This window comes from Montipora capricornis, chromosome 11 (assembly GCF_036669925.1).
Source record: "Montipora capricornis isolate CH-2021 chromosome 11, ASM3666992v2, whole genome shotgun sequence".
NCBI lineage: Eukaryota > Metazoa > Cnidaria > Anthozoa > Scleractinia > Acroporidae > Montipora > Montipora capricornis.
Window position 1 is genome coordinate 24363227 of NC_090893.1, and position 9534 is coordinate 24372760.

Here is a 9534-nt window from a genome sequence, read left to right on the forward strand (position 1 = left end):
TGAATTCCAGGAAGTCAAATTTCCACAGATGCCACCAAACAATTATAAATTTTTACAGTAATTAATTTGTCAGGTCACGAAGCTGACCTCATAGGGTTATTGATGCAAGACCCCACCCACCAATGTGGCCTGAGTTCATTTCCCAGACTGGTTTATGTAGCAATTCTCATAATGTATAACATGATTGGTTCGCTACTCTAGCCAAAAACAAAAGACTAAAGCATTGAAACAATGACTTAGACTCAAAAACAATAGAAGCTGCTTAGAATACCAAACAATAGCAGGTTACGAGAGCTGCTACACTACTGCCCAGAGTTGGGGTCTGCTCCGAGAGGTTTTTCTCTGGGTACTCCGGTTTTCCCCGCTCCTCAAAAACCAACCTACATGTACATGTATGATTGTGATTTCTGTGCAGTGTCCTCAATTATTTAGTGCCTCAGCGCTAAAATTATACATGACACTTAAATAAAGTTTTATTAAAGCTGGTTTCATTATTGGTACAGATTTCTAAATGGCGAACTCCTACAAGACTATTATAATTTATTCTCACTGAATAGAGCGGTTTTCAATTGAGTGTCGAAAGTAATTAGCGAATTGTATTGGTTTTGAATTAATTCACTCATTGATTGGTTTAAAGTTCTCATGCAACTTTTTCAACCAATCAGAAGTGAAACCAAAACCAATCGTTGCTTGCGCATGCACATTGCCTGCCCTGTGTCTCGGCTATTACCCTGATTTCCAGAGGTTATTTTCTCGTTATGAAAAGAGCGAGTCCCGAAGCGGCGAGAGAAATCTCTGGTACAGGCCGTTGAAAACCTCACTTCCATGCAAACCAATTTATTTTGATTGACTTCCAGAGTAAGAGTTTATTTTAGAAACTTGGGCGAACCGGTTTTATCCACGTGATAAAAATATTTGTGCAATGTTTACCGGTCACTCTACTGGGTAATTCTCATCGTTGTCTCTGTCACGTAATAAAAAAATAAAATCGAAACTGTTCGATGAAATAAGCGGAAAACTTGGAATGTTGTATGAGACAAATTCATAAATCACCTCACCAGTACTCAAGTCTGTGCGATACATCGTTTCTGAGTTGTCTGTAGAAGCGTTTCACGCAACTATTATTTGTTACAAATGCAAACGTGAATTAGAGAAAATTACGAAAACTGCATTCAAGTCCTAGAATTAGAACTAAAAAATGTAAAGTCCCTGGAGCAGTTTCAATATGACTCGAGGCATTGAGGTGTAAAGATGTCAGAAGCTCAGTCATACCTTCGTCAAATTCCCAAACAAAATCAGAGTGCTTGTTCGATTAATATGCCCCCTCTTAAAGGCCACCCAACAGCAAACATTCATCCAGGGTCAATGAGACGAACGAACCTCAATCTGCCAGCCATGAATTTGTGATTATCGTGTCGCTATCGCTACTGTACCGTTCATAGTCTTCTTGTATTACACCATTAAAAAACGGGTTTGATCGTCCCCCTCGACTTAACCAATGGCAATCCTTATAAAAAACGGTTTGTCGATCGACCAATGAAATCTCCAGGGTCAAAAGTTGACTCTGGAAGTGGAAAGTGCAACGTGATTTGGGCCGCATGTTCAGAAAGGTTAACAGCCTGTACCAGAGGTTTTTTCTCGCCGCTTCGTGACTCGCCCTTTCGTCATTCTTTTCATGGCGAGAAAATAACCTCTGGAATCCAGGGTACTCGGCTATGTGTGATAACTTCGAGTTTTCATTGGTTTACTGGATGGGTCTCCATCCTTTTTGATTGGCCAAAGTAATTTATTTTGGTTTTGGTTTTACGACACTCGATTGAAACTCGCTCTAACACAGGATTTTATTGTAATTTATCTAGTTCTACAGAAGCGTTCAACAAATTTACATGTGCTGTCCATATTACTGAGTTGCCCATTTTTTGGCCATGGATAAATTCACACACATGCATGGATCGATATGGAACAATTATTAAAATGGAAAGGATACGGTATACAGTGTAGGTTGTTATACTTGATGTACACAAAGGTCACATCCTGGTGTACGCAAATAGGGGTCTGTGTTCCCTCTTCCTCCTCCTCCAATACCAGGGGCATGAACTTCTCGATCAGAGACATTTCGATATCTCCTCGGTAATTCCGGGAAATAATCACCTAGAATTGATACCACAATACACAAAGTACGTATCTGACTTTAAAACATAGCGAAGGTTCAGTTTAAGTTACCTTGTAGAATACCAGAGTGAGTTACTTTTACTAATAGGAAAGTTTCGATTGCAAAAGCTCAACTTCAGTACATCTGGTACATGTATGGATACAAGGTCGATCGTAGAAGTAACCTTACCTTTCCTTTGATATCCAGAACAAAAACTGCAGACATAGACATCCTAACGTCGTTCAAATCGACAAATAGACTTAAATTTTTATGATGTCACCTGAATCGACGCTCAAAGATCTTTTCCTCCCCTAAAACAGGTCTGCCCCTAAAATATGGTGCAATCACTGCAAGTGGAGTGAAAAGGATATTCGAGGTAACTATGCAAACGAGGACGTGTTAATGACCTTGAGGAGGGCGTGGTGACAGAACAATATTCCAAATGAGATATAAGAGTGCTTTTAGGAAATACTTTTTTATAAAGAACTAACTTACTTCTCCTCTTTAAAGACGTTATACGTTTTTGTCTCTGAACTAGTTACTCCTCCCCAGAAAGTGAGGTTTTGGGCTTTCTAATTGTACTTGGTAACCTCTTAATTTATCCTTGAAAACAAGATGGCGGAATTATTGGTCACCACAATAAGAGATAAAGATAATATTTCGTTACAAGTGAAGAAACTGAAGACAAAGTCACTTAGCAGAACAGGCGAAAATAAAGAAGAAACAGCTTCAAAAGTTAAGGTACTTCGTGAAAAACAAAGCCAGTGGATGAAGGAGCGAGAAGCATCAAAGACTGCTACAAAAAGACTTAAATCTGTGAACAAAGATAACTGTACTTTTCCTGATGTACCGAAGTTTCGAACACGTTCAGCAATGTCTGGTTCTTCTTCGCAAAACGCTGCAAACAGAAATCCTCATAGCAATCCCAGGAGAAAACCATCGTATCCTGAACCACAGAGAGACCACTCTGATGTGATCTCGTGGATATCAAAGTCTGATAACCCGCTAGTTAAAAGACCACCTTTTGCCACCGGCTCACCACATAAAAGGAATCCTAGCTCCTCTCGGATGAAAGCAGGCAATGATACTCAATTGAAAACTGACCAGGAGTATGTGCCGTCGAATTATGAAAATCCAAGCTCTGCAAGTGTCTCAAAAAAGCTTCTTTCATCAAGTAAACAAACACTTCATAATAAATTAAGGCCTTCATCAAGGACATCAGTGAAATCAAATGTAAGTCTCCATGGTGATGATAATCATGACAGTTGTCACCATGGTGATGATATTAGGCATGGTGAAACTGATGAGGATTCTCTCTTGAATGACCCTGCAGATACATGCAGGTAGTACTGGAAATAACATAATGCTTCCTAATGATAGTTCGAAATTAAAGACTCCTGAGTTATCTTCTGATATGCTGAATGCACTAGCAGACACTGTTGCCGAGAGGCTCAAGGTGACATTACAACCCTCTATTAAGCACAAACAAGGTCAGCAGAGTGTTGGTGACGACAGTGAATCAGGTATTGCCAGTCACTTGTGCCCCCTTTGTGAAAAACATGTGACAGGGCCCAAACACACGCCAATGGCTGCTATACCCTGTTGACACACATATTACAAGACTTGCATAGGTGATTTTTAAAAATGCCCAACATGTCATACAGTAGTGAGGTCAGCAGCAGTCAATACTGTAATCCAAGGAATTATCAAAGATTTTAAAGATCAAAAGGAACGAGAAGGACTACAAAAGATGGAAGAACAAAGGAGGCAGTATCTGGATGAATATCAGTCATTAGTTCTGCGATGTAATGCTTTAAATGGTAAGTTCAGTTCAATTGGAAACTTGGAATCTGCAGTAGGAAGCATCCTAAATTGCCTTTTTTTTTTTTTCGAATTCAAAATCAAGGCATGATGATGGGTGTTACACCTGTAGGTGCTCTGCAGCTTATACACCTGTAGGAGATTTGTTTGTTAGTGGCAGCTGTACAAATATAGTTTAGGCAAAGTTAAAACCAAGACAATGAGTGGTTTTGCCTGGATGGGATATTTGGGGGACTCCAAGGAGGTTTGCAGGGGCAAATGCCATGTGCTAAAATTAAGGACGGTGCCTACTATTGTTATTGTGCATAAGTTCTGCGCATCTCAAGATACTCAGATTTCCTATGGGTGATGCTTATTAATACAGGGATATTTTTTTGCTGTTCAAAACTATGCGAAGAAAGCAGAACTTAGCAAGTGCTGTTGGTATCCACAAAGAAAATTAGGGGTAACCATGCATTTTCCAGAGATAACTAAACTTCATACATTGCTTTGTATTTCAAAGCTTTTTACAAATATTGTTGATTAGTTATCTTCCAAAAATGCATGGTTACCCCCAATTTTCTTTTTGGATTTCAATAACACTTGTTCAGATCTGCTTTTCCCGCATATTCAGTAAACCACGCAAAAATACCTTTGAATTAGTAGGCACCATCCTTAATCAGTTGAGTGTGCTTGCTTCTTTTCCCTCCCTCCCTGCTATATTTTGGGGTAAGTATACATTTCACACACTGGTTTTTCTCAGTGATGTGTTGACAGGGTCTTGGGAGGTGGACTGTGGCTCGGTTGCTATGGTGACCTCCTTGCTGCTGAGGAGAGTGCTGCTTCCTCTCTTGCTGCCTTAACAGGACATACCCTCCAATAAATTGGGGTAGCGTTTTAATTTTTCATTTAATTGGTTCCATTATTTAATCCTTTATTTTAGTTCCCTGTAAAAGTAGCAATAATGTATTTTTTAACAATCAATTTGATACCCTAAACCCCAAGGACAAACCATTGTCTTGGTTGGAGGGACATGTCTCCCCCTCCTAACCCTAATCCTAACCCCCCTCCCCTCCCTTTTCAATGTCAAAAGAATTATTTCTGATTAATAGGATGATAATAACTACATCAAAAGTAAAAATAAAGTCAACCACTCATTGTACAACTGTATGTGGAGATATTGAAAGCTTCTAGCTGTATCTATGATCAGGGTGAAGTTAGACAATTTAATTTCAGACAAGGTGGAAAGTAAATATTCTTAATTATGTGGAAGCAGGAGCTAATGAAGGGGAATCTCTGTCTCCACTAAGTCCTGAGTCAAACCTTTCCCAAGTAAATTTATTTTTCGGAACAGGATTTTCCAACGAAAAGTATGGCGTTTCCCTTGACGCTAAGATAGCTTAGTTTTCACGGGCTTTTATAACAGAGGGCGTGCTTAATCTCCCAATTGAGGAGATTGGCTTTTACAGTGTTCAGTGAGCATGCTGAATCTCCCAAGGTCTGAGGCGTTCTATAAATAAATCTACTCGGAAAAGGGTTGATTCCTATGCCAAGAATAGGAGAATCAGATAGAGGCTCTGCTTAATGAGCTCCTGATGGAAGTGGTAACAGGAGATCTCCTGGATGAGTGTACTAACATTTGATTTTTATAGGGAAAATTAGGGGCACCCAACGAGAATATAGTTCAAAACCACTTAAACATAGCATTGTTAAACGTATTTAGGTATTTAAACGGTAGATATAGGCATATTTTTATCCCCTAAAATTATTTTGTCTGTTCGGATTTCCTAGCTGAAAGTCTAGTGATCCCAAAACTATAGGGATCAAAGCTTACCTTTTCGAAAATTTCAGCCAGAAAAAAGGCTCCCGAAAATTCTAGGTGACCTATTTAGGGTGAAAATCCGTTGAAAGTGGGTAATTATACCATTTTTTCAGATGTTCGAAAATCCTAGGAGAGGCAGGCAAGCAAGAAATTTTAGAACAAATGTTCCGAAAATCCTAGATCTCAAATCGTCTTCCGAACAGACATTTTCCGAAAATTGACGTTGGGTACCCCTGGAAAATGTCTGTTTACAATTTTCTGTCCACGTAAAGTGCCCGTAAGTTAAATTAGCAATTCTTTGCTTATTTTTTCAGATGAGGCTGAGAGTATTCTCAGCAATATGGAAAGGGTGACGGAACAACTTCTGGACGAGAAGAAATTGATGAAGAAACTGGAAATGGATAAAGGAGAATTGAAAGAGAAGATCAACCGTCTACAAAGTCAGCTTGATGCTATCAAGGTGAAGGAAGAAGATTGCCAGAATCGATGCCAGGACCTGGAAATCAGATACAACGAAGAAAAGGAGAGGCTCTCGTTAGCTGAAGACACTGTGCAGCGGATTGGAAAGAGCAAAGAGAGAGTCAAGATGATGGTGCACAATTTTGCACCTTCATTAAACCTGGATGATTATGAATAGCTTTTCTCTGGGTTTCGTTTAATTCTTTTAATTACATATTTTGGAAAATTTGTTGAATGTGTTTCAAGATTTTTCAATGTAGTGCGTATGCAATTCTTATCTGGACAACTTGAGGGTTTAGCAGAAAATTGTCCTAAACTGCTTGGAGTGAACATCTGAAAAAGATATGGCAGAGAGAGGTCGCAATTGACGGAAAGTGAGCTGTTTTCCCTTTTAGCTTGTCTTCACACAACCACATTTATATTGGTTAGCATCATTTCTCCATTAGAGACGATTAAATATTATTGAAACACAGGGAGACACCATTGTCCTGGCATTCGGAAAGCTCACTTCCAGTTGCCGTACGACAGCAACGGCGACGACAACTTCACCTCAAAATATAACTTTGAACTATGGTAAGTTTCTCGCGGTTAGGCCATCTCGCTCGCGTCGTACAAAGTGGGCGAAGTATGCTAAAATAAATTGGTACGAGTGGTTTCAGGGTTAAAAATGAAGACTGAAAGATTCACATTTGTACGCTCGCGTTGTCGGCAAAACCTCAAATTTGGTGATTCCACGTCGTTGCTGTGCAGAGGACCGCACGAATTTGTGCTAAAATGCGTGCTGCACGTGCAGCACGATTACTTTTCCTCTTTTAACCAATGATATTCTTGTTTCGTGGCGTTCTCGTTAAAACGGGGAGCTTAAGCACGCGCGTTTTTGAGGCGCGGACGGCAACCAGAAGTGAGCTGTTTACCCTTTTAACTTTTCTTCACACAATTACATTTACATTGCTAAATATCATTTCTCCATTAGAGACGATTAGTAAAAAAAATGTGGGCACCCGAAAATCCCAGACACGCAAAATGTTCTCTTCCGGTTGCCGTCCGCGTCTCAAAAACGCGAATTCGTAAGCTCACTAGGGATCTTGAGCACACAAGGTTTTTGAGACGCGCACGGCAAGCAACCAGAAGTAAACATTTCGCATGTCAAGACAGTAGTTGTCTCCTAGAGTTTTAAACTAATCAACTGTAATAGTGAAAAGAGACTTTAAAATAGAAATGTGGTAGTGTCAAAAGAAGCAAAAAAGAAAACAGCTCATTTCCGGTTGCCTTCCACGTCTCAAAAGCGTCTCGTGCTTAGGCTCCTTATTAGGGAATTAGCGAGTTTAAAGTGCTACTATGATGAAATTTGCATCTTCCCTTTCTAAGCCATTTTGGCACATAAACATGTAGTCTGTACGAGAAGAAGAATGCTGTTTACCATTTTCAAATATCTCTTTTTGTTCTGGAGATATTCAAGTTTTTTAATATGCAAATTAGCCAAGTGATGACGTCATAAACCCAACCAAATTTTGATCAAGTATGATGGAGAAAGATATCTCAGCCAATTTGTATCAGAAATACGTGGTTCTTTGCAGTAAGATTCTAGTAGATGTGTTCCACAATATGAGCATACCATTTTTTGTTACCATGGCAACATACTGGGTTCCAGACCTCCCTGATATTAAAGGCTATGCAGGCCACCTTTGGTGTTCTGTTTTGATATTTGCAAATGGTGCCTCATCTGCATGATCCTGCCAGCATATAAAGATGTTAGGTCGAGTTTGTGGCCTTGGTTAATGTTTTTCTAGCCTGAGATCACCAAAATATTGAAATCAGGTTGGAGGGGACTCGAAAAGTGTGAGTTGCCATGGGAACCAATTCTTTTACAGTCGTAGGTGTGTTGCCTTCAGAACTAATAGCTCACCAAGTTTCAATGGTCTCTGTTGCAAATTGACTGAGATAGCTCTATTTATATTCTTGATGTTCTATTGGGTTGGGTGAATGACGTCATCAGCCGTCTCATTTGCATATTTTACACATTTTTCAAACTTAAATATCTCCGGAACCAATGCAGATATTTCCAAACGGTAAACAGCGTTTTTAATGTTCCATGGTACTCTATGTGATAAACCAAAAAATTCAAGGGATAAAAATTTGATCATAGTAGCACTTTAAGCACGCACGTTTTTGAAACGCTGGCGAGAACCGGAAGAGATATTTCGCATGCCAGGGCAGTGGTGTCCTCCAGATTTTTATACTAATCATCTCTAATGGAGAAAAGATGTAAATGTGGTTGTGTGAAGACAAGTTAAAAGGGAAACAGCTCACTTACGGTTGCCATCCCTATTAAGCTTCTACGGCAACGGAAACGTCACTTCAAAACAGATCTTTATGATTATTCCATCTTGTTTTCTTTGTACAATATGAGCGAGTTGTCCTTTAACTGCCTAATAAAGGAGTTCGTCTCCAAAAAATCTGCAGTGCTGCGTCGATAAGGAGTGAACTCCCTTTGAAGCCTGTTTTTCACTAGCCACGCAAGTCCAAGCCCAAGCCCAAGCATAAGTAGCTTATGCGAAGTGAAAACGAACGTCGACATAAGCGTCAAAATCAACCGCGGAATCCGCCATTTTGTTCAAATGCTCAGACGCCGGGAATCTGGAGCAAGTGCTTCAATTGGCAAGACGTAGCAAATTCCTTGTGCTTATGCTGTGTTTCGTTTTCACACAACGCAAGCGAACGCAAGCATGCAGAAGCGCAAGGACAAGGAAATGGAAATATTTTGATACTTGTGCTTGCGTCAACCCTGTTTTCACGATGAAATAAGCGCTCTTATGTTTGAGCTTGTGTTAGTGCTTGCGTCGCTAGTGAAAACCAACCAGGCTTGAGCATCAGCCCTTCACTCTGACGATAGGCTTTGCGCTCGAAACAAAAAATAGGCATGGCTCGTACAGATCCTGGAAAACCTGGAAAATCATGGAATTGAAGTGTTTCAGTTTCCAGGCCTGGAAAGTCATGGAATTTAATTGTCGGTCGTGGAAAGTCATGGAAAATTATAGTTACGTGTGGTACGTAAATTATTGCAGAAGTGGAAGCAAAGGCAAAACAAAATGCAGACGAGTTATGTCAGAAAATACCCCAAAAACAAGGATGATTTTGACAATTTTCGAAACTGGCAGCTCAGTAAACTTTAGGTCATGGAAAACTGCAAAAAGTCATGGAAAAGGTCATGGAAAGTCATGGAATTTGAAAAACGTTTAAGAGTACGAACCCTGACAGGCCAAGTTGTTCGGTTTGTGATAAAAGCACCACGGAACTTGGC

The 9534-nt window shown here is 39.9% G+C and overlaps 1 pseudogene; it reads left to right on the top strand.

The window, feature by feature from the left end:
• Positions 1–2767: 2767 nt before the first annotated feature.
• LOC138023250 (uncharacterized) lies at positions 2768–8708 on the top strand (annotated as a pseudogene).
• The last annotated feature ends 826 nt before the right edge of the window (positions 8709–9534 follow it).